Source organism: Dermacentor variabilis, chromosome 3, assembly GCF_050947875.1.
Source record: "Dermacentor variabilis isolate Ectoservices chromosome 3, ASM5094787v1, whole genome shotgun sequence".
NCBI lineage: Eukaryota > Metazoa > Arthropoda > Arachnida > Ixodida > Ixodidae > Dermacentor > Dermacentor variabilis.
In genome coordinates, this window is record NC_134570.1 from 141,295,089 (window position 1) to 141,319,909 (window position 24,821).

A 24,821-nucleotide genomic window follows, 5' to 3' on the forward strand; every position below is an offset into this window, starting at 1 on the left:
CCTTGCCGCGGCTGCTGCGTTTGTATAGGGGCGGTATGTATAAACGTACGTAAAGAACCCCAGGTGGTCAAACTTAGTGCAGTCTCCTAGTACAGCGTGTCTGATAATCAGATCGATATTTTGGCGCGTAAAAGCTCAGATTTTAAAATTTCCTGTTCACATACAAATAAATATTCATGGTTTGCGTTCTCACCGCTGCCGTCTTGCGCCACATGCGCGTGCCTTTGAGCCTGACATTGATGTGCGCGTGCTGGAAGCCAGCGGAAACATGGCCACAAAGGCAACGCACGGGTCGTCGGCTGTACATGTCCTGTCTCGTATGTCCTTCCTGTCTTGTATTCTCTATCTTGGTGGACTGCACTGCGTAAGAAAACTGCTAACCTTCTTTTTCTTTTGGGAAGAATACAACGTGACAAGAAAAATTGATGTCGCCCTGTGCTGAAACGTTCTTTTCGCGTTCGATAATGGGCGCCGACACGTACACTTGGTCCGACGTGAAGCCACCTCCTGCTCCCAAACAAAACAAGGGCTCCTGCCCAGAAGTTCTTTTTCATCGCTATTGTGCTTGCAGGTAGAGGGCACCGTGATGCTTTCATGCACAGTCCGACGGGATTGTTTGTGTGTCCCTGACGCGATTGTCCTCTGCGAGCGGAAAGGAGCTCGTGGTCTGTGTCCTTGGCCGACGCGTCAGCCCGAGCGCCTGTGTACCGGAAGCAACTAGTCATGTATTGTGTGCGCCTCCTGCTGGGGACGGCGAGTGCCTGTATTCTGCGGCGTTACAAAGCTTTCTCGTATTTGGAGCGTCTTCTGTAATCACTAACTGTGTTGTTAATTCAGTGTGTGTACTATGCTTTGAGCGAAAATAGCGTGAAAACGTCCTCTGACGTGCCAGTACTCAACGGCGCTAGCTGTGAATCGGTTCTAAGTCAATCGTTTCTCACGAGCAGCGTGAAGGATATATGCACCAGTAAAGCAAACGGGAGACGAAATGCAATCTAGAAACGGGATCGAGAATTCTTTTAGACTTTGCAGACATCCCTTATTGTCCTCTGACCATCTTTACGCGATTGACTGTCACGCGACGCACGTGGAGATTTGCCGCGGGTATTTTTCTGAGTTTAAGTATTCGTGGGCACGTACAACACAGCGCTTCCAAGAGAAAGAACACGTTTTGCGACTTCCCAGCCACGTCGAAAAATGGCTGTCCACCTCGAACCCTTGTTGCAGCTAGGACATGGCACTCGGTTCGCTTTGTTTCGGGCATTTGTATGTGTACGCATTGCGTTTGTTGCGACAGCGATTATACGGACATTGCAGACGCATTTCTGCCGTCGCCGTGATCTCCGTATAAAGTCCAAGGGAGATAACATCGGCGCCGTGCGTCGTATGCTGTCTGTGCGAGTGAAAGCATGCGTAGGTGAGTTTGCGATGGCTGCTCAATCTTGCGAGCGCAAGGGAGGGAAGCGGATAGGAAGCGTGCCGTCTTCCGCCGCGCGCAAGGCACCGGGCTGAAGGGAGGGAGGGAAGCCGGCGGCGGCTGCGTATGGCGCGGCCGCGCGCTACCTTTGAAAGCGATCTGCGATGGAACAGGGTGCTTAGTGCTGATAACGTCATTTGCGCTGTGTTCTCGCCGCTTAGTTTGCGCTGAAGCGAGAGGTAGCACGAATGTCAATTCGCTCGCTGCAGCTGCCGCGCTTACTTACGCCAGCGTTTTGACAGCGACTGTCCGCGGTCATCGAGTGAGACGCATTTGTATTTGCTTGTGCGCGCGTGAGACTATGCTTGCTAATTTAGTTAGTAAGCGATTATTTACTGGTTTATACAGCCGATAAAACTACTATCCTTACTTCGTATAGCTGTCCAATAATTTGCTATCGCAACCGATGCTTCGAAACCTCGTCACCTCCCCCCCCCCCCCACCTTATGAGACAATGTCTATCTCTGTTCACGCGCAACTCTGTAGCTAGATCCCCGAGGAGAGACCGCTCTTCTATTAGCGCACTCCTTCTTCGAGACCTGCCCCCCCCCCCCCCTCCTTCCGTTGCGTTGTCGCCGCCCATTCGCGTGCGCTCGTGAACCCTGCGCTTTTGCGGTCGGTGGCACGCATGCGACGGCGTGCATGGATCCCGGTCGCGACCTAAGCGAGGAACGCCGGAGGGCACTCTGCAGTAATGGCCGTGGCGGGGAGAAGGGCCACGAATCAGTCCATTTAGCGGCCGTCACGCTTCGTCGCAGGCGGTAGTTGTGGAATCTGCTTTATCTGCCGTCGCCTGCCGGGTGTTCTTAAACGGGACGAGCCATGCGTGTGCGTTCAGTTGAACCTCAACGGCGGAAGGGTTATGCGCCGTCGTCCTTCAGAGCGAGCGCAGACCTCGCCCGAAGCCGCATGTGCCACTTATGCTGTCGACTGTGCCGCGTTCGAGCACTGCCTGTATGTATGTATACTTGCAAGGGTGGCGGTCGGTTGACTCAGTCTCACGAATGCCTTTGAAGGAACTGTTGCGCACTCTGTGCACGTCCAAATCCTCGCCTGCCTTGGACTGATCCCATGCTGCCTTTGTATGCCCACGGCCACTTGCCCCGTGGCGACCCCTCTTGGCAGTTGTTGAAAGCTCGAGGCGTGCTATCGGCTATTGTTGGACAGTTGCGCAACGTTGAATTGCTCGAATACATCGAATTGGTCGGATGGGCGCGTCTAGCCTGCACCACTCGATTTCAGCCGGCGTGGACAGGCTGCGCAAAAACAAAAAGAAAAAAAAACTCGTTTCAGCGTTATTAGCTTTTAAACTTTTGTTGGCGACTGCACATATTTGCGCCAAGTGTTGCAGCCGAGATGGGGAAGGAGGTTGTCGGGTTAGTGCTCACTTTCCATTTCTCTCTCTCTCCAAGAATGTTGCCACAGAGCCACCTGATCTTAGTTCTTTCCCGTACCGATTTTTACCCAAGAAAAAAAAAAAAGTCACGCATTCGGTTAGCGTTCATTTCGCTCGCAACATGGAGACTTGACACTTGAACGCGGGACCCGTTTCTCATGCTGCGATGGCTGCTTTTAGTATTAAATTCGCCGCGAACTAACGCGAAAGCAACAACCGTGGCTTCTGGATAGACGTGGCAGCTAAAACGCGCGGTTGACAGAGTGCGGGCATTTGCGAGTCCGAAGAAAAACCTGTCCCACATAAATCAGTGCACGAAAAGCATAGGCGGTCCGGTTTTTTTTCGATGCCACCGGTATGTAGCGTCTCCCCTCGCTGGTTCACCGAACTTGCACTTTGTGTGCCTCGACGGTGGGAAAATCGTGCGCGCTTTGGTGCTGCCTGTGCACCTTGCAGCGTCTGCGTCGCTTCGGTGTGGAGTATACACGCATGCTGTCGTTATTGACTGTTATCTCCGAGCTGTGGCGAAGGGAGACGTGGCCGTCGCCGCAGCCAGCCCTAACTATAAGGACGCGGCGGCGCTTCGCGGGATGTACTTCTCCGGTTTCCAGCTTGCAAGGCGCGTCTCTTATGTAAATGAGCCAGCCTCGGTGCACGCCTTCTCTAAGTGGTCGTTATACATGGCGCGGCCTAGCTGGCGGCCTCGTCTCGCTTTTCCTTTCTTTGCGGAACGATAAGCCGCTTGCCTTGAACTTATGGTGTCTCCGTCGCGAGAGCTCCTTGGCCGACGTTGCTGCAGCTGCTCCGGCTATTTTATTACGTGCCTTTACGCAACTAGCGGCGCGTCGACGAGGCCCACCCGACGCGATTCAGCTTGAGTATAGGTGCGCCGATCGATCTTCCGAGTGCGGCATCACCGTGCATAAAATGCATTAGCAGTTATTACATTGTACAGATGGTGCGCTTCTATTTTTTTTTTTTTTTTTCTAGCTGGCCGGGGCTCGTGCTCGCGCTTTACTTGGCGAGCTGGTCTGCCATTCTGCATCACGTACATTTACATACAGTTATTGCGGAACGTCAGTCCCGTATTGCTCGCTAGGGAAATTACTGATGCCGCTATATTCCTCGCTCGCCGTCGTCGTTGCGTCACACGTGTCATCATCGCGTCGTGGCCCCATAGGCCAGCTTCTCCTTGACTCCCTAATTTTGCACACAGTTGTGTGCCGCGCAGAATCTTCGCTCTGTCAGCTATTTTACCTCAGCCGCTATTGAGGGTTTATATAGAGCAATTAGATTGTTACCAACGGCTACCCCAGTCTGCAGAAGGAATCTAAATATGCTGTAAATTTGGGTGCATTTGCGAGTCGTGCGTAGGGACCATTGTCGGAGAAGAATGCACCCACTGCAGCGTTAGTACTTCCGAGTCATGGCAATTGCCAACGCTTGCTAACGCTCTCGTTTGTATTTTGAACGGTTGTTACTGGAGGCTGCGTTTTCCGGACGCGGAGGTCGCTGCCCGTTATGCGATAGGTGTTCGTGCACTTCTCCACTTGGACATAATGAATCAGCAGAGCGACGTGAAACTGCAAGTTTCGCAGTAAAAGTGGCTCGGACGTCCACCGCTCGTATACCTGCATTGTGTTGAGGCTGTATTCCGTACAGATGATTGATTGATCGATGAAACAGCCTTTAGTTAGCCCAGCAAAGACCAAACGCCATGCGGCACCAAAGAAAGTAAAAATTAACGTGTTCACATTTATTTCTGGCCGTGGAGAGCGAGTTCGCGCAAGCAGACAATAAAATTTTATTTGATCCTTATTAACTGGTATATTAATCGATTAATTGTTGGTTTGCTGAGTTATAACAAATGGAAACCCTTGAACATGTTAAACGCACAGCTATGGGTTTTAAGCTTCCCGCGCTTGAATCAATCAAAATGGATACGTTTGGCACTGTGGGGGTAACAGATGCAGAACACGTGCTCGTATTCGTGCTCGAGTGCAGAGATAACTTCTAATCGCGGGGTATACATGCGTGCTCCGAGATGTCTACCGAGTTATTTCTCAGCTTCCGCATTTCGGAAAACTTTTGTGTACGTCAGTATGCGCGGACGTTTTGCGACGGTCAGCGGCAGCGTTGAGAAGGCCAAATGTTGCGTTTACCGAACTTCAGGCGGGGGTGGTCTCTGCTTGGGGCGGTCGAGGTGCGGTCAGCGACATGCACAGAGAGCAGCGGGAGCGCGCACGTGCGTAGCCTTTTCGCTGCGGGCTGTCCTCGCGAAATCGCGTGGCCGTGACGGGACACGGACGACAAAGCGGCGAACGGGCCATTAATTTGCGGTCGCATTGTGGCGGAGAATGTGCCGCCGCACGTGTTGTCTTTGTTTTCTTCTTCTCTTGCTGGCGCAGCCGACAGGACAAAGGGACGCGGCGAGCTATGGCGGCCCGCAGCGTGACTGCCCGTCGCGTGCGCCGCCACTGGGTCGGCGGGCCGCGGAGTCGCTGGGCGGCCAGTACCGTGTAGACAAGGTCGCGCTTTCCCTCTAGCCGCGCGCCTTTCGCCCTCTTGTGTTTTTCGCAGAACGCAAGCACGATGATCGCGGTTTTGACCTTTTGAGCGTGAAATGCTTTTAGCTGCCGTTGTCGGCGACCTTTGAGTGACCTTGAGCCAAAAGCCATAGCCGGTGTCCGGGCGAGTTGCGAGAACAAAACGAGATCATCCTGGCAACCAGTCAAAACTCGAAGAAAATGCTGTCTCCGGCCTCTCCTGCCCATTGCACAGGGCGCTAAGACAGAGTTACGTGTGCCCTTTTGAACACCAGCGGCCCGTAAGTTCCGCGGCGCGGGTTTTGCGTCGCTTCGAGAGATGGCGCCACGCTGCGCGGCGCCTCCATCAGGTGATTGACTTTTTCTAGCTCTAGCTGCTTAGTGCGCTCTGTCTCCCCGGCGTCTTTCGCTGAGTGCCGTGTCGCCTTCAGCCGGTTTTCTTCTTCGAACTGGGCAGCGTCCATATGGACCAGTGCACAGTATGGTGTGGTGCGGTGCGGTGGGTTGTGCAGTTGTGGACATGGACTACACTCATTTTAAGTTTATGGCTAGTATCATCTCCAACCAATCTGATTTGCCGGTTGCCATTTCATGCTTACACTTACTCTCGATTACGCGCCTTAGCCGACGACCGTACAAGACGCAACTGAACCGTGACTGCTGCTTCGGCCGGTGTTGCTCACGTGGAGACGTCGGCGCCTAGCCTGGAAATACGGCTGAAAAACGTTTCACGTGAGTGCACCATACGCGATCCTCCTGGGCGTGGATGCGTGCTCTTGACCGCCGACTCTAGCCAGCGCTCCTTAGCTCTTGATTTAAGAAACAGAGCTAAGAACAACCGGGATCAGCAGTACCAACCACACACTGCTCGCGCTAGACTAGAGATCATCAACGTAAGACAAGACAGTGGTATGTCCCACTGCATAAATTATTGAAAGTGGAAGAGGCGCGTAGCCTTCGACAACTGCTGGTAAGTGCACACCCATATTTGGGTAGGTTGCTTCTCATAAATCCGGATGAATATACAAACCAATGTTCGTGGTGCGAGTCGAGAGCGACGCTGCAGCATGTAACATGGCAATGCCAAAACATGCCAATGGAGGCACAATCACCTCTGATACAATGTTGGGGTAGCCTTGGGAGTCCGTCCTCGCCCGTGCTGACCTGGACACCCAAAGGGGTATCCTGGATCAAGCTGAGCGAGCAGCGGCGGCCGCTGGAGTCCTCGGATGGGGAACCCACGTTACCCACCCTTCACGTTTTCCCCTTATGATATTTCTTGTATTCAATAAACGTTTATCCATCCATCCATCCGTACCTTTTGCGCGCCGGTTGCTGAGGCAACGACACGCTGGCTGCTTGGCAAAACGGCGAGGCCTTTCCCCTCCGTAGCCGTAGCACGCTTTCGCACATCATTTCACTTCTCTGTCGCTGTCTCGGACACAAAAAATATGCACGAGTGTGAATGCACAACGCAAGCAGACGTGCGCACGCTGGGTTTGGTCACGGCCACGTGCCCGGTGCCTCGGGTCTATACTTGTGCATGCACAGTCAGCGTACTGCGGCGGGACCAGTTTCACTGCACAGGGAGAACAGTGTATACGAAGCCGAAAGCGATGTCATTTGCGAACGCCTTCCGCTTTCAGTGGATCCACGCGCCGCGTACGGTCACCTCTGAGCGATTCCTTCGAGGCCGTCTTCTGCACCTCTCCTTAGAGACAACGAAATGGCTATAACAGCGACGCCGACATCGGTACGCACGTGAACATGTCTTTTTTTGTTCTCCACTCACTCTTCGCATTGTCATATCAGTGTTTATCTATGCGCCCGTATCAATCCGCCGTTCTCACGTGCGTGAGCCCCTTGAGCAATCCGTGACAGGGGACGAAAAGAGCTCGCGCAGCGCGTGACACGCTTGACATTCGTTGTCGTGCGCGTCTCGTCGCCAGTGGACTTCAAGCGACGAAAATGTGTTGGAAGCATCTGCGGATGTGGTGCGCGTGTTTCGATGGGCCCCGTTGTCGTCCTGCCAGGTGGACCTGCGGATGGGAGAGAAATATGGGAGAGAAATCGTATGTCCTGAGCGCGACTGTATGTATTACTGAGCAAAATATATATATATATGCACAGCGCATATGCATATCCGTATGCTGTGAGCGAAACTCTCGAACTTGCTGGCTGTTTGTAACTCGTTCGGCATTCGATAATCCGCCTCTTTCATTGCGTGACGGCGCATGCGCCCTGCCCTAGCGGATTTGTCGCGAAACGTTTTGGAAGGGACGCGCGCGTAGCCCCGCGCCGGGAATGTCCCCCGAAAAAAAAAAAAAAGCGCTCGGACGCGCGCTGCTGCAAACACTCGTGCCGTGTACCGCGTTGAAATTCTACTGGTAGCTCGACGCCGGCGCGGTGCCGAAACTGCAACTCCACTTTAAGAAAGAAAGCTGCCAGGGCATCGTCCGAGTGGTCCGGACTGCACCGTGAGCCAGGTAGTTGCCGCCTTTCACGAATGACTTGCTAATTTAACGAAAAACCCGTGCATTACACTTGGGCGACACTTAAGTACATCACGTTGCTGACGAAGTGTTTTTGTAGCGTTGGTCTTCAATTGCTGGTGGTGGCAGCGCGTTCCTGACTGCACGTACTTGTAAGGCCCGCAACACTGGGTCGATACGAGACCGACAAGACGCTCACCCCAAGGATTGACCGACTATTGTGCGTCTATTGACCGACTACTGCGACAGGCTTTCTTGTCGAAGGCACCGGCAAAATCAGCGTGCCGACCATCGTTCAACCGAACCCTGCGCGATCGGCCGGATTACCGATAACACAATAGCGACTGCGTCTTCGCTTGTAGATATAATTAATCGTGCTCAAAATGAGTCGAGCACGCCTGCCAAGCTGAAATGCACAAGCTCTAACCCTCTCAAGCCGTGCCCACGAAGTTTGAGCCAATGTCGATCCTGTTCAGCGAAGGTTAACCTGGCGCCGTCGACTTCGTGCATTCGCTACCGGCGGACCTGAACTGAAATGTAAACAGCTAGGTCGAACGAAACTGCTTTTATTGTTCAATTCTGGCCTTAGCGATTTGAAATCAGCTACACTTCACTTTGCACGGCGCGTACACAATAAGCGGTAAGCGGCAACACAGCGCTGTGCCAACTTCTGCATGTCACCGTACCTGTAGGCTGTCGGCCGCATCCGCTACTTATATGGGTGGGCCTGTACGTGTTGCTTTGCCGACACATTTCTCAATTTCAGAGATGCGCTGTTTGCCTCTGTGTCAAGCGGCAAACAAGAGACGGTGTATTCGGTATACAGCAGCATAAACAACCGCCTCGCTCATTATACCAACGGCGTGTGAGCGATGGCATCCGCGCGTTTTCGTGAGAAAACAACATGGCCTACAAATGAGCACTTATGCGAGTACAGTTTTCTCTAATAATGCTCTATGGCACGCTAAAACTTTAAGTATGATGGAGTTGAAGAAAAGCGAGAACGAGTTAACAGCCCGTAATATCTGTATCTGGATCACAGTTGCCGTTTAAGTGGTTCGACCGCTCATATTGACTCGTCTCAGGGTGTAACAACACAGCACATATGCGCAGATATGCATGTTTTGCTGCATTTCGACACTATTTCATATCAGCAATGGATCTTTTCCACAATATTTGACGATAACAACGACCTGCGGCTGTAGATGTCGATGTAAATAAGTGCACCGCTTTAATAAATCCGACGCAGAAGGCTGCGCTCGAAGACTGTTTTGAATATGCGAGACCTCTAAATAATGTGTAAAAAGATTGCAAAAAGCGATGTCCAAGTGATAAAATCAATGACAAATTCCAAGGCAGCCGTGCCGCCAAACGGAACTCAGCGTGCCTTTACCTGCTGCACTGTTTGCAGAACAGCGCACTCAGGCCTGCTCACCCAGTGGTCAAAGAGTGTTACATGACTTCAGGAACGACATGCTGTCCCGAAGAAGTTATTAATAATGATTCGCGATCCACGAAACGCACAACCGACGCGCACTCAACGTGGGCGCTTGTACACAAATCAACCGGCGAAAGCCTTTGGACTCTTCCAAAACGTTTTCAGCGGCGTGCAGCAGAGGGCAGCACAGGAAAATGAGAGGCGGATAGTTTGGCATTGCCCCGTGCACGGAGTCCCTTAGTTACAGGTGAAACGTTAATTGGCGACCGAGCACGTGGCCGCCTCTGAACTTTCGTACGCTGCTCATTCGCTGTGGACTATCTTCCAGCCGTTCCTTGTGATCAGATGGACGTCTCACTTTCGTACACCCTCTCCATATCCCTCCCGCCTCTTTTTACCTTCATTCTTTCAATTAATTACGCCACTTGGCGCAATCACACTGGTGGATAGTTACGAACGCCGACCATTTTCCGAAACCCGAGCCCCCGTTCTCCTTCCTGATAACGTGCAGGTATCGCGAAAGCAACAAGGCCGGAGAAGGAAGGATGGACACCACAAGCGCTTGTTTTCGACAAGAATCGCACTGCTGATGCCGGAGCCGCCGCATGCACGTATATGTTCCGCGCTTCGGCCGTCGTCTCCTGTTGTGGCTCGTCTACGCGTCATTCCTTCGGCGCTTCCTCGTTTCGAGCTAACCGGAATGACCTCGGATGGTCCGCGGCCCCGTGTTCGTCGACTCCTGGGGCGCTGTGCCAAGGGCCTTCCGGCGGCGCGAGCATAGGGGCCTCCCTTTGTTCCCGCGGCATGTCCTGCCCTGCCTTTCTGGTCTTGTTATTTTGTGCAGTCTACGTTGGTACGCATCAGGGGCGAATGAATCACGCGCCCCACGCAGCGACTAGTCTGCTGTCGTCTGCTCTGCGCAGTGGATCCCTCGCTTGTCGTGCCTGCGACGCGGAGAAACAGAAACAGCGCCTTCTATTAGGCGACTGAAGTGCATGTCTTCATGTTTATCAGCTGCTGCGTTTTTTTTTTATTTTTCATTCTTGTCCCTGCGGTTTCGAGTCGAGAAGAGCACCGCTTCCTTGCGGAGCTGGGTAATAGTTGAGGTTGACAGAGCTGTTCAACGTAGTGATGCCGATAAGAGCACCCACGTTAAGAGCAGTAGTCAAGAGTGTGGCGCATCGTATTTACCGCTGGAAACTACTACAAATAGGATCGGTTGTTTTCCTTTTTTTTCAGCTTCGCAACCTATACTGAAGTACTTTGTAGTTTCGCTGAGTTCTATAGCATTTCGACACCTTGCGTCCATTTCCTCAAAGGCTGGTCTCAAAATTCAACTGTCGTCGATTTTGTTGAGAATTGGCCATTACCCTGGCCAGTTGGACCGGCCAAACCCTCATATGAAGATTTTTTTTTCGGGGACGCTGCAGTTGTTCTCGACACGCGTTGCTCAAACAGCAGCCGCCTTGTTGTGGAGCTGGCCGTACAGTGACGAAGGAGCGTGTGTGTGCAGATAGTCGATCACGCTGGCTGGGGTAAACGGTGTTTTGTCAGCCCACTTTTCCTCGAACGCGCGAAGACGGCGCCCGCTGACCTCCCTGCCTTGTCTGGTCTCGTCTCCGCTCGCTCTGTGTCCCCCCCCCCCCCCCCCCCCACCGGAGACTCCAGCCCCCTCATTTCGCACAAGGACCTCTGTTCGAGGGCTTCCTCCTCCTCCTCCCTTGCGCTCACCTGACGAGCGGGCGCCCTGTTTGACAATGCGCAGCCGGCGCCAAGCCTGGCCCTCCCGCGCCGTGTGTCGTAATGAGCACCTGGCGCGCAGCGGGGCCTTCGCCATGCCGTTCACAGTTGGGGCCGCGACGCGTATTGCGACGCTTAGCGGATGCCGTTTACCGCGCGAAGCAGGTCGTTTCGAATGCGCACTGAAGTTGCAGAAATAAGTAATAAATGTTGGCTTCATGAACGATGCCCTTCAAGGAGAGAAGCGGCGGCTTATGGCCGTGGATTATATATCGGTCTGTGTACGCCGGCGCATTGCGCCAAGCCCGCGCCGAATCCGTCGTGCCGTTTGGTTTCGCGGGGACTTCTGCGTGGGCATTGAATGGGCCGTGAAGCCACTCGGCCGCCTGAGCAGGAGGCGCCAGCCCTGAATGTCCCATCGAAAAATGGCTCCCTGAGAGAACCGCAAGCACCTGGTTGCGTGCCCGTGCATGTGTAACTGTAAGCGTCGGATAATTTAAGAGTATTTTAGTTTTTATACTCGCTGCGGTTCCGGCGTGAAGTTCCAATTGGTAAATTTTGCTCTTCGTTTTCTCCGCAGATAACCACCCGCGGCCTGATGAATGCAAATTGCGTCTTAAGGAAATACTTAATTCGACTGAATAGATTTAGCGGTCGCCGCTTGAAAGAAACGCGGACGATTTGACTTGACGCGTCCTTCTTCGGCATCCCTCGTAGACCACGCGTATGACGTAAGACCAGATCCCTCGTTGCCGCGGTGCTTCTCTCCGTCGGTAATATCCGTTCGTGTGCTTTCTCTGTTTCTGGTGCTCCTTCTCTCCCCCTACTTTCATTCCCTACCCCCTGTGCAGCGCGGTTGAGGTGTCCTCTGCTGAGAGACAGTTACTGCGCTGCACTTTACCCCAACCTTTCCTTCCCATACTCAAGAATCTCCTTCTCTCTCTCTCTCTCTCTCCTCCGATGTTCCGTGGACGAGACGCGGCTTGGTGCTCGTGACATCTGCACCGTGGTGTCGCAACGGAGTGCCGCGGCCTCGGCTTTCTTCTCCACGTCTTGTGGAGGAGGACACGCGCACACGGGCCTCGCTGTCGCGCAATACGACGACGCCCCAACTAACAGCCGTAGAAGGAAAAAAAAAAAAATAACGGTCATAATTCGACGCCTTTGTGTGAGCCGTCGCGAAGCGGCAGTCCGTCGTCCGTCGCGCGACGAGGCTTCGAGGGTGTACGACCCGTTGTTGCACGCGTCTGTCTGTCTCGTCTCTTCCCGTGGCGTGGCTTCAGCCCCGGCGAGTGTCCAAGGACGAGCGATCTTTGTTCGGCACGCGAGCGACCGAGCCGAAGAGACGGAACACTCCTTTGTGCGCCCGTCTATGCGCGTCCTCCTGACGCTTGCGCATACACACGTTGTGTGCCGCGCTGCAGAAAAAAAAAGAAAAAAAGAAAGACACACATTACGCTTGCTTACAAGGTGCGCGATGAATCCGCGTATACGCGCTGTGCGGTGCGGCCTCAACGTTTGGGGCCGCGTCACAAAAAAACACGGGATACGATTTCCGAGGCTATTTCGCCACCCCGGTTCGGCTCTTGCTCGAGCTGCGCTTTCACCGGCATTGCTGCGCTGTCTCGCCTCGAGAAAGCATCGACGAAACGCGGCACGCACGATGTGCCCAGCAGCACCGTGGAGACGCGGTCCTGTCTCGGTCTGCGGCACGTGAGTCGGGGCGGCGAGGCTAATCGCCGTTTACGATTTGAGGCCGCGAGCGCGGCTCGGGACACGTTGGCAATATTTCGCCCTTTGTGCCACTAGACGACATTTTGCGGTCAGCGTACAGCCCACTCGATCATTAGCGTGTAACAGGGCCTTTAGGTTCTGCACTTCCCGGGTGAGAGGGTTCGTGTAAACACTACATTGAGAACGCTCGGCGGAGGCGTACTTTTGAATTGAGATCACGCTTCAGACCAACCTCTCGTCGTGATTGTTGCGCGCTCAGATCGCTGACAAGTACGGCGGCAGCTGCTCCGCCGTAAACCGCCATGGACGGTCGGTGTGTCGGCGGGACAAGAGCTCCACCCTCGTTGACTGTAGGTCCGCGCTTAACGCCGCTGTTATGAGAACACGATGCGATGCGTATCTGTTGCGTGAGCCGCCACTGTGTGTAGGCGCGGCACTGCAGTGTACTGCAGTGTGCGCGTGGCGTGAGCCCAGAAGCAGCGTGTAATACGCGCTGCCGATGTTCCGCTACCATCAATTATGCACAATCGGCGTGGAAGATCATTTTCTTTCCCTTCTTTTTCTCGTCATCATCATAACCCTCGACTTTCCCCTTCCTACTCTGCGCTAGCCGGCGGCAGTTACGTCGAGGGTGTGGTCGCCTCGGGCCCAGCGCTGATTATCAATTCGCTGACCCTTTGTACGGATGTCGACTACGCGCTCTTCTGTGCGGAGGCTCGTCGTCGTCGGCAGGCTACCGGGTCGGTGATTGAAGGGGCGTGCAGTGTACGCGGCAGCACGCGTTCAGCCGTCTCTCTAGAGGGGCTATGATTTTAAAGCAGCATTGCGTGCCTGCGTAAAAAAAGAACGAGAACAACCCGGCAGCAAACGCATGCACCGCCTTTGAGTCTTGCAGTAGGACAAAGGTGGCCGATTCCAAGCCCCATAGGGGGATCATATTTCTCGCCCACCGAGCGACGCAGGCTGTAGTAATGAGTTCGAGCTATCATAACTAGAGATTCGATAAGGCCATTGTAGCGCCTTATTCGCCTCGTGCATTTATGACAGAGTGGCAACGGGAACGTTCGTGTCTCTTTTAAATTTTCGTTGACTTCATGCTTGAGACTTCTAAACGAATGAAGCAATGGTACAGCGCCTGTCCGGTCGTTTCTTTTGTTCTTGTCTGTTTCTTTTCGTCGTTCTTATCAGCGTCGTTCTTGTCTGTGTCGACGGAAAGAACCCATGTGCACATGCGAACGCCTCCATGCAAATCTTGTTGAACGAAAGCCAGGCGTAGAACCTATGTCGTCGTCGTTGTTGGTGTTTCTCTTTGTTCTTGTTTCCCCTCATGCATCCTTGCGGTGACGCTGTTCGGGCACGCATTTGGTGTATTCGCTCCTGTGTTCGTGTGGCGGCAGCGAGAAGGCCTTCTGGCTCGCCGTCCATGCGGATAACATATCCACCGCTTTCATGAGAGGTCACCGGGCCATATGGAAGCCAGAGTCCCACGACGTGTGATTACGCACTGCAATACGATCTTCCACGCGAGTGCTGCCATTGTTAACATTAGTCACAGTTGAGCGATGCCATAAAGGGTTGATGCGAATGCCCTGGCGTCATTTCTCCCATTGCTTCTGCGTATAGTGATCTGTTGGCGTGATGGTGCTCGCTGTACTATGGTTGGCGTAAGGGATTCCCCTCGAGACCTAATGGCTGTCCAGATGAAGGTCTACAAACACACGGCGACTCAGCCAAGCCCTCTGCGTTGGGTTGTTGTGATGGCCCCGCTTCAGTTCAGCAACCTTCCGCGAACCGTGGGGGTTTCTCCCTGCCTCCCGTACGTTGCACAGGACGCGCACGGATGTTGTTGTCGCCGTAGCAGGGCCTCGTGGGGGAGGGGGGGGGGGGGTGAAGCGAGGACGGCCAACTGCGGGAAGCGCTTCTTCCGCCGTTGTGTGGGAGGCGGCGACGAGCACGGTGCCGTCACTCCGTCGCGCATCTCGTGTTCGGAGGGGCACCCATGTGGCTGGCTGTTTTGCGCTGTCGTGATCCACGGTCGTTGGGTGGCGTTTCTCTACATCTTGCTTTTTTGCAAGTATATTTTGGCCTCTGCGGGGGAACGCGGCGGTTATCCCCGGCGTGCCTGGCCGGACCGCCTCATAGCCGGCTTGTGAGTCAGTGCCCGGAAGCCTTGACCGGAGCCACTGCGAAGGCGCCAGAAGCCCCCGAGGCCCCGACGGACCGGTGGTGGGGACGGCGAGGAGGAAAGAGCGAGGCTCTGACGTTTCCTCTGTGAAGTTACGCGACGAGAGCAGCCGAAGGGGAGCGGGAGGGGGAGCGCATGCACTGACGGAGTAAAGAGGTGCTTACAGCTCCGGTTGCGGCGCTTCAAGTCGAGATTGTGGTGCGAAATACAGCGAACCGTACTGGCGGCGGATACACTCGGTATCTGCTTTCCATAATTTGGTGCATATCGACTGGTTCGACCAGCACAACGTGTACGAACGACAGAAGTGAAACAAAGAACGGTGCACGGTGTTCTTGTTTCTGTCGTCCCTGCGTTGCGCTATACTGGCCGAAGCAGTCTATATGCACGCGGATCGTAGAATTGACTTCTTCGGCAGCAGTGCATCCACTGACCTTGAGATCCGCGGCGCTCGCGTTCTCATTACAGGACCGTTAACGATACGCGTTCGTCTGCTTTTCCACGATCGCACCAAACTGAAACGATTGCGCGGAAGAGTTGGCTCTCGAGAAGCCGGCCTTGTTTGAACGCGCGCTTGCGCTCGTGCGTAGGAACGCTCCTCGACATGCGGTAGTTCGTCGTCTTTTGTCGTATGAAACCGGTCCACTGCCGAAGCGACACTCTCCTGTCGCGGCATCGCAGTGGCAGCACGGTAAGCGCTCGCCAAGCATTACGCACGGCGCAGCACGCTGCAGTGCGTCTTTTGCGTACTTCTGCATGCTACGCCAAGCTAGATACAGTCACCTCTTGGCGAGCAGCCTTGCTGGCCGTCATACGCCGTTTTCACCCACGACCCGGTTCTTTTTATTTTGCCATGAAAGAAAGAAAAAAGAAAGAAAGAAAGAAAGACTGCGCGGAAGGCCTGAGCGTACAAAAGCCTGGATCTGGTTTCGCGCTGGCGAGTTCGCAGTGTTTTCGGTTAGTGATTATAGTACATTTTTATGACCGACGCAGGTTGCTTTGATGACGCAGGGAAACCATTAGAGAGAATTTTTTGCTTTCGCTGTTGACAGCTCCATATCAAGGGATGCGACCGTCCGTGCTTCTTTATCGAGACCTTCCCTGTCTCGCGCCGTCGTCTGTATCTTTGGCAGTTATTTTGCATTGTCTGTCTTTCGTTTGGCACCAACGCAAGTTTCACTGTGTGGAGCCTCTGTGTTGCGCGCTGCAGGCGCGCTTCCATGTGTTAATATCCCTGTTAATTGTTCGTTAATATCCCTGTTAACTGCTGTGTAATTTGTTCGCATTCGCGTGTCTGTGCGTTTCATCTGTGTGAAGATAATTCTGTATAGGGGCTGTACGAAGGGGACGCAGTGTATCGGAATGGAATGGACCACTGAGTTTTTTTTACCGGAACCTGTATATTTGTGGGCGTTTTTTTTTCTTTGTGTGTGTGTGTGCGTGCGTGCGTGCGTTCGTTCGTGCGTTCGTTCGTTCGTTCGTTCGTTCGTTCGTTCGTTCGCTCGCTCGCTCGCTCGCTCGTTCGCTCGCTCGTTCGTTCGTTCGTTCGTTCGTTCGTTCGTTCGTTCGTTCGTTCGTTATTTCGTTCGTTCGTTCGTTCGTTAGTTCGTTCGTTCGTTCGTTCGTTCGTTCGTTCGTTCGTTCGTTCGTTCGTTCGTTCGTTCGTTCGTTCGTTCGCTCGCTAAAATGCGCCTGCGGAAAGCCCCTATCCGTACACCGGCGACGTCACAGCGGCACTATACTCTATACGCGATCGACTAATAAAATGTGCTCGCTGCCTTCCATTTGGCGATCGGACACGCCCCGTGTGTGCCCATACCGCGTGTTAATTATGCACGCTTCTCGCGTCGGCGCCGTCGCGGTGCCACCTCCGTCGCCGACAGCGCCACTTCGCGCGCACCAGCACGCACGTCGCAACCCCTTTCACGAGCTTGTACGTATGCTGACCGCGTCGTTCGGCGACTTCGCTTTCGCTGCCATGCGGTTTGTTTCGTGCCTCCTCGCTTTTTTTTTTTTTTTTTTTCGGAGCGGTGCGCTTCCCGAGCGGCAGAACACGTTTGCGTGGCTGGCCCGGCCAGCCTACCTCCGCGCTAACGAGAAAGACGGACCGCGCCGCGTCCGCTGCTCCCCCCCTTAAAGTGCAGCCGCGCACGTGTAGAGCTCGCCGCGTGACGCTCGATTCTAGTGCTCCCACCGTGACAACGTTGGATTGCGCTAGCAGGGGACCGCAATATAGATATGCACTGAGCACGGTAACGTTTATAAGTGACTGCATCGTGACAAGTTGTAAGTATGCGGCGCTCCATTAGTAACGGTAGTTCAGCTGAGTGGGCTTGTGTGACTTGCTAATACTTCGTTTCGTCTGAACTCTGAAGGTAGTAGCATCGTTCTCAGTGACATTTACAACGACAGTATACGCTTAATGTCAGCCACCAGGCGTAACGTGACATCTGACGTCGCAGAACACCCGATGTGGTTCGCGTCTGCAAACGTTATTCGTATATTTACGTCAACTTGATGTCCGACGAAAAATATTCGGAACGACGAAACTGCGGTCGATGTTACCGTTACGAAATGTAAAAAAAAAAAAAGCGTCGAGACGTGTAAAGTGAGAAAGTTTGCAACTCCAGGAAAGGTACAGTGTTTTCCACGCGTGAGAGAAGCCCGCGAATACACGCGAAGTGCCTCCAGCGGCCAGTCGCGCGCCAATATTGCGTGTTTTCGCTGGCTTCTCTCACGCTTGAAAAAAGCTTTCGTGCAGCACGTACTGGATGGACAACGGAAAGCTGCATCGGGAGTGTTTCGTGTTGCTGTATAATTTTCTCACTGACACGTTTCATGGAATTATGATATTTGAGTCCATTAATTAAGACTGATTATGTAATTAGGCGAAATGCGCAAAAAATGACCCGAGTGTTTCCAAGCGATGGCAAACATCATTACCTTGGTTCTGTCCAGCTACGTGGCATCTGCATATGTTTAAAACTTTGCTCAAGTTACGTAACACGTCCTGTATAGCACTGTGGCAATAGCCACTATTCAACACAGGGTGATCATTTTTAACTTTTACACAACTTAAAAAAAAATGATTGTCTGTTGCAGATAACATAATTCTAGCCCTTGAGCTGGATTATTCAGAGAGGTGGCCATTACATGGACGAGAAATCGAAGCCCGCTATTAAATTAACAGAAACCACTAATTAGCTTCTTAATATGTTATTTTGTGGTACATATTGTAATTTACGAATTGTAGCAAGGCATATCCACGTAGAATGAATTTCCAGAATGACACCACTTTGGACATATGCGCTCTTAAACTCGCCGCAAAAATGCTCTGTTCAACTTTTTCAATAGCGCTCTTTTATGCATTGAAGCACAAAAGTAACTGGAACGTCCACGTATTTTGTCCCGCAATTGGGGAAATATCTCTAAAGTGGTGTCCTCCTGAAAATTCATTTCAAGTGGTTACGTCTTGCAAACTCACTGGCTACAGTTCGCAAATTGCAGTATGGGCCGTAAAGTAAGTAGTATGTTAATTAGGGAATTTCTGTTAATTAAATAGTTCGATTTGTCGTGCTGCTAATGTCCGACTCATCGAATAATCCAGCTCAAGGTGCAGGAATTATATCTGCCGTAGGCTGTTTTTAAAGATTCTGCAAAACTTTAAAAAATGAACGCCCCGTAAGTAGAGGCCGCTTCATGGCGCATTAAGGGCTACGCGGGCCGCTAACATCTCCGTACGGATCAACATACGTTTCCTCCCTCATGAAAGTGCTGGCACATTGCGGCTTAACCACGCAGCGTTCGCCAAACAGCTCGGGGAAGAAACTTTGTTAGAAACTTGCCAGATGATTGCCCCCACAGTCGCTGTCAGATTTTGCTATAAATTGGGTTCCTCGCCCTGCGTTGTGCGTTGGGACGCCTTCGGAATGGGTGACTGTGAGAGCTCCTTGCGCGAGTGTAATAGCGCGAACATTGCGCGTGCCTTTAGACCGGTCCCTATTCGGGCTCTTTATGATGCTGACTCGCATGGCAGCGAGTTTGCTGGGTACGCGTATACGTGCAGCCTAAGTCGCAGAAAGTTTCTTTAACGTTGGGTGAAAGGTGGCCCCGACTTAGACTTCGGAGTGTACTTCCGGCAGCACGTTGGTGCCGGAAAGACGCATCGTTTGGCGGGGTTCCCCCCTGTCCTTCTTTTGCTCGAGCAGACATGCGACGCCTTGAATCGCACTGCACGGAACTGTGCTCCCCGAGGCGCTGCGCGGCAGTGTACAAGGCTAACGGTGCGTGACGAATGGGCTGCTAGAGCAGAGGACCCCGTATATCCTTCAGTTGCGGCAGTGCGCTTCTGCACGCGTTGCGAAACGCTTTGTTGCCAGCCTTCGTGGCTTGCCTCGCTTTTTTCTTTTCCCCAACTAGTAACAATGAGTTTTACGTTGGGACAGAAAGTGCACTGTTTAAGCGATGCCGTTTCCGGTCCAGGTTCCTTTAAAGGGCCTTTCGACGAAGCCTCATGCCAGGAAGGGTGAACGTCATTTGTCTGCAGCGGCGAGGCAAGGGGTTTGCGGTTTCTCTTGGCTTTTAATGTCTTCCGCTGTGGACGCTTCCTTGACCTTCTTGAGCGCAATGCGTACCTTGTTCTTCTGAATTGATCCTGTACTAATGTACTAAGTCTCTGCTGTACTAAGCCATTACGAGTCAGTATAATGTGAAGGCATTGGGCATTGTTGGCGGACCGTTGCAAAACGAAAGCTCATAATGCTTGACGGGCCGGCGCGCATTTAAAGTGTACGATATTTATTGAGTCGCTAGCCGTTCTCTTCAAAAAGCCTTCTCACGTTTCTCTCCCGTGCCGACTTGCCTCGCTCGTCCGCTTGACGGTGACCTGCACAGTTTATTTGTTCTTTAGTTTGTTTTCGGCGTTCGAATTGACGCAGTTTTGGGGTTGAGGTGATATTCCATACTTTCGGTTGCGTACGTTCATACTTTCATAGTGCCCGTTCGCTTGTACTGCTGGCACGGAAATGGTCGCGATCTATAGAAGCAGTAAACTATAGTGTGCTTATATAGCTCGAGTAGTGCGGAGGGCCCTTGTCTCGAGAAAGATCTGGAAGAGGTAAAAAGAAAAGGTGCGGGGAGGGGCGAGGGGGGAGGCATATTTCGCATTCAATCTCAAGTCATGAATGGCAGCTTACCTATATGCTTGAATATAAGAATACAACATAACCGCTGCACTCAGTCAGTGCAAACGAATGACGTCGAAGTTCGTATGCTAACGAAGAAACCGGAAAGGACGGTCGCGACTGCACAACCAGCAGTTAGGAAAACGTCTAAGCGATCTAAATATCGTAATCTGCATGGGACGTCAAGCGCGAGTATATAGTTAACAATCCATTGACGGTTAAGAGGAGCAACGCAAGTCGTGCAATGCGTAAAACAGGCGAGACCGGTTATCTGCTATAAAAACAGGACAGCAGACAACTGGTCCACAACAGGGGGAAGGAAAACGTTCTCGAGCGTGGCAGTGTATTAGATGGAGCGATGAGACTAAGAGATTCACAGGCATATCGTGGAGTCTGTGTGTCCCTGCAGCCGAAACCTAAGCAAACTGATGGCTGAATATTACGCCAAAATTAATTTTGCTCTCTGTCTTGGCGCTGTTCATACGCGTTAACCACGATGCTTTTTGAAAGCCGACAGTAAAGGAAGGATAGAATAATTCCGGTAACCTTTTCGGGAGCACATTAACGAAGAGCATGAAATTACGGATAACGACCAACAAAAGACTGGATAACGATAGCTGTCGACTCGCAACTGCATGCGGGCGCCGCAGTTACTAGCAGCAGCGCTGCAGCACTTATGCGGGCGTGCTCTCTTATTTCACGGTTCTAAGAGGTTCGCTCGTTTCACTAAAGCAACGCAAGAAGACGCCAAGCGCGCAAGACGAAACGCACGTGGCTTCTTGCCCTCTCCAATAATGCATCTTTACCAACCGTAGTCCGGCTAACTTCTACCAGTAGCGTGATGAACAGTCTGGTAACGTCGCGAGAGCATCCATTTCTGATAACGCCGACAAGTCTGCCGTCTAATGACGCTCGATGACTGTCTTTGCAAGATATTCAGCTTCTCCGCATGACGTTCGCCCGGCTGTTGCAGCGCACTTCTCGGAACGCGGTCTCCGCCAACGACACTCACTGCGTAGGAAGTCATTGTCTGCATGTTCCCTGCACTCTCCGCGAAAAAGAACGAAACGAAACGAGGAGACAAATGACAACAGCAATAATAAAATCGTGAATGTTCTCTAGGAACTCGGGAAGACGACGACCCGCATACATGAAAAGAAGAAAAAAAAAAGGAAACGATCGCGTGCTGCCGCTGCCGTCGGTATATACGTGGGGGTTTCGCGGTAAGAGCTAAGAGAGGGTTGCGATAGGGCCAGACAGAGCGGCATATTTCATAACGCCCCTCAATTTTTATTGTTGTTCTCTTTGTGCTCGGCGGGTCTCCCCTTTCGTTGGTTCGCAGCTGCCTCCTTTTGCACGCGCCAACATTTGTCCTTCTTTGAAGCGTCCAAAGCGGCCGTTTAGCTCCGTGTCTTGCCGTCAATGCGGCCTCTGAATGGGTTTGCCCTGTCTTGGACACGGAATAAACTCGCTTTAAATGGCGCAGGCTTCATTGCCCAACTGCGTTGCCGCCGCCGCCGTCTCCGCTTCGCTCGTCTCATTCGCCCGTGTGTCCGAACGGGTTGTATTGAACTTTGGTGGCGCGCGCCCAGCGCCCATAAGGTTGCTGAAGACCGTCCAAGCTTATGTTTTTTTTTCTTCTATCTCGCTTACCAACTGACCCCCAGTCGTTGGTATACGAATTGCGTGACGGACGGACGGGACACCTATGTTTATTACCTAAGGGATACCTAAGTTTATTCGAAAGCGATAAGCGTCTAAGCAGAAACACACACACACACACACACACACACACACACACACACACACACACACACACACACACACACACACACACACACACACATATATATATATATATATATATATATATATATATATATATATATATATATATATATATATATAAAACGCAGAAAAGATCTACGACAAATGAAACATCATTTACGCCCGTTTATTGACGAAGGGATATCTTTATATTTGTCTGGACGTGTTGTTGGTGTTTACTGCCAACTTCATTATTTAATAGTTACGTTAATGAACGCCTTCTGGCGCGCAGAGGCCGCGCTCGGTCAGCTCACGCGAGGGAAACACGTCATTTATGTCTGTCACACGCAACTTGCTGCACGTTATAGATGTTACACAAGTGCTATCTATCTAAACGGCGTTTTCCTCAATTATTTCTCCGTTCGTGTTGTGCACCGCTCATTTCTCATTTGGTGAAAACGTTGGGCCCCATCTCGTTAGCACGCTTGCGTTTCCTCGTGATTTACGAGTTTGCCTGAGAAATTTTCGCGTCAAATTTGTTTTATTTCGTGTCATCGCGTTTACGCGGCAGCGCGTATAGAAAAGAAAGCCATATATAAATCGCGCAGCCTCCTCGTTGCCTGGATCTGGTCGCAGCAGCAGCTTTCCACTGCACGCTTCCTTCGGCTTCGCTCACGCTTGCGTACGCGCGCTCTTTGCATTCCTAATGAGCCGGCCCACGCGGTGCTGTCGTGCGGCTAATAAGGCGTGCGCCTCTGACACGCCGTGCTCGTAACAGGCGGTGGCGCGCACGTTCACGGCTGAAACGAAGCTGCGCGTTGTCGTTCCGCATTTCTTTCGGCCGAGAACTGCGAAGCGTGCGTGCGCAGCAACTTCCGCTTGTTAAGCTGGAAGCTCGCGCGTATACTAGCACAAACAGAATGTGTGCTTTTTCTTCATTAGCGCTCTGTAAACGACATATGTGACACGTATTTCTAAATCAGGTATGTTGGAAGCTCTGCAATAGCTTCAATCTCAGCATGAACTATTGGTACGGCAAAGTGAAAAGGCGTGGTTACATTAGTCGTGTTGTTTAGATGCGCTGTAATCGATAAGGCGGTACCTGATTGATATTTACCACATCATTGCGTTTCGAAAGAAAAAAAAAACTCAGTGTCCTCGCCTTCTGTGAAAAATGACTAGCGAGGCTGTGTATGTGGGCACCTTAATGGCGAACGTGTGCACCTCCGCCGCGGGTCGGCCGGGCATTGCACTATCGGCCCACGTTTAGGGAGTTTTGTCTATACACGTACACGACCCTGGGGAACTGGCCCTTCATAGCTTCGCTGTAAAATTGCTTTCGTCTGTTCCTAATTAATTAATTAACGACGACGAAGAATGCGGGAGCACTGGCACGAGCGCGTTCGCGCTGCAGCGCCGAGGGGCGCCGACGAGTCAGCTGTGCGGCTGTGGAAGGCGACGACGCTGCAGCCACTAGTGATCATGATAGTTTTGCGTTAACGCACCGACACGATCCCGGGGAAAGTAGCCCTTAACAGCGTCGCTGCAAGAAGACAAGCAGCGCCGAGACGCGCCGTCCGCGTCGTAAAAGTGCTGTTGTCCGACTCATCTATGAGACCACTAGTGGGTCGATTGCCCGTATATCTTTCTCGCGTATCTGTTAAAGGGCCCCAGGCAAAAGAAATGCAATAATCTGGAACCGTCTACTGTAGCGTGTTTATTGACCAAAGCTGCAGCGTTGGTACGCGAAACTTCATCAATTGATTGATGTTCGCAGAAGACACTTGCGTATACCATGTCACGCGATTCTGCGGTGCGTTTGATCGCGCGCACCGTGCACTTCGCAGTAGGTGTCGGCGATCGCACAGTCTATTCTCGTTCCGTCTACTGATCGCCTTCCAGGAAACCGTCACACGGCCATTTATCTGCCAGGGTCCCAGAAAGACTCTGGCCGACGCGACGTGTGGGCGCACGCCGGAGCCCGCCTTCCCACGCGGGTGTCCTACGCGGAGCGCTCGTAATCGCCGCATGGCCCGGCCTGGCTCACTTTTGCGTCACCGCTCGACGCTGTGCGGTCGCTGCTGCGATGTGCGCGTTCCGTGGTCTCCCGCCCCGCTGCTCCGCTCAAAGGATAGAGTTGTTCTCGCTGCTCGCGGAGTCGAGCCGCGGTTCTTGAGCATGTGCATTGCTTAGTCTCATCGTAGTTTTACTATCGAGCACAGCTAGTCATCTCGCGATCCTTCGGCGGTTGTTGAAGAGCCGGAATACAGTCAATTGATCTTTGTGAAGCTGCGGCCTGGCCGACACGTGCATGTGGTTTGTGGACGATGACAACCTAAGTCACTTCGAAGACGGAAGTACAATGCTCTGATTCTTCCCGTTCCGAAGACCCAGCGTTGGGAAGAGTTCGCCAATCGCAGCGGGCACTCTAGGTGTCAGGGACGTCAGATTTGAAGACGGCCACGCGAATAGAACGCAATCGTTATTTTAATATCTAAGGTGTGCGTTAATTGTTCCTTACATCCGTACCCGCACTATGCTCCGTCGCGCTTGGAATACTTACCGACTGTCGTCTGCTTACCACGACAAGACGTCACCACCAATGTAGCCTAATGCGACATTTCTACGATTAGAAATTCCCTTGCGCCACACGAACGCCTCGCGGAGCAAATGAAATAGCCGACACGTACGCGGTCACGTTCTCTCGAAGCCTCGCACGGTCCGTGCATCTACACCAGCTTCTCCGCCCCTCGCATCAGCCTTCAACAGCGTTCGTAAGGGACAGCGTGCGATTCTGCGGGCTGGTCAGAATCCTTGCAGTTGTGTCGGGCGCGCGTTCGTTGGGCACCTTTCGAGCAGCGGG

The 24,821-nt window shown here is 52.6% G+C and overlaps 1 protein-coding gene across 3 annotated transcripts in view; it reads left to right on the forward strand.

The window, feature by feature from the left end:
* Nucleotides 1–24,821, forward strand: part of ssh (Protein phosphatase Slingshot) — a 380,590-nt gene that overhangs the window by 320,660 nt on the left and 35,109 nt on the right. The gene's annotated exons all lie outside the window — the stretch shown is intronic.